This window comes from Penaeus monodon, chromosome 30 (genome assembly GCF_015228065.2).
Source record: "Penaeus monodon isolate SGIC_2016 chromosome 30, NSTDA_Pmon_1, whole genome shotgun sequence".
Taxonomy (NCBI): Eukaryota; Metazoa; Arthropoda; class Malacostraca; order Decapoda; family Penaeidae; genus Penaeus; species Penaeus monodon.
Genome location: NC_051415.1, coordinates 31,375,622 through 31,376,152, shown reverse-complemented (window position 1 = coordinate 31,376,152; position 531 = coordinate 31,375,622). Strand labels below are relative to the sequence as shown.

Genomic DNA, 531 nt, shown 5'->3' with positions numbered 1-531 from the left:
ACACGGGAACAGTTAGGAATGACCGCATGACTCTCCTTCAACTGGCAGTGGGAGAGCGTTCGTTTGCTGACAACAGTCATTCCCGCTCAACTGGCCGTCTCTCACTCGATGCACCTGGATACCTCAATATCTATCTTTCCCACCATTCTATATTTCCCATCTCTTCTTGCCTCCTTATCCTTTTTCTAACTCGAGGAATGTATCATATTCACGATGAGTCTGCTGGGAGAACTCTGCTCAGGCCGAATGGACATCAACCAGCCATCCCGCCCTCATAATGGATGATTTAAGATGTCACTTCTTTGTCGATTATTGTTCAGTGGTTGTTGTATATCGCCTCCCCCCCCTTTTTTCCCTATTATTAATGCGGCTACTTCAACCTCACTTGCAGATAATTAATGCAATGAAATGTAATATGATATTGACAGCGTAACGACTAAAATAACCATTCGTTGACTATAAGAAACTCATTATTCTAAGCACCAACATTTCAAACAGATCTATGAACGTCAAAAAGAAAAAAGAAATGAA

General features: G+C 41.8%; 1 protein-coding gene across 1 annotated transcript in view; it reads right to left on the bottom strand.

Moving 5' to 3' along the window:
• The window catches only part of LOC119592710, a 10,575-nt gene that overhangs the window by 8,881 nt on the left and 1,163 nt on the right, over positions 1–531 (bottom strand). The window lies entirely within an intron of this gene.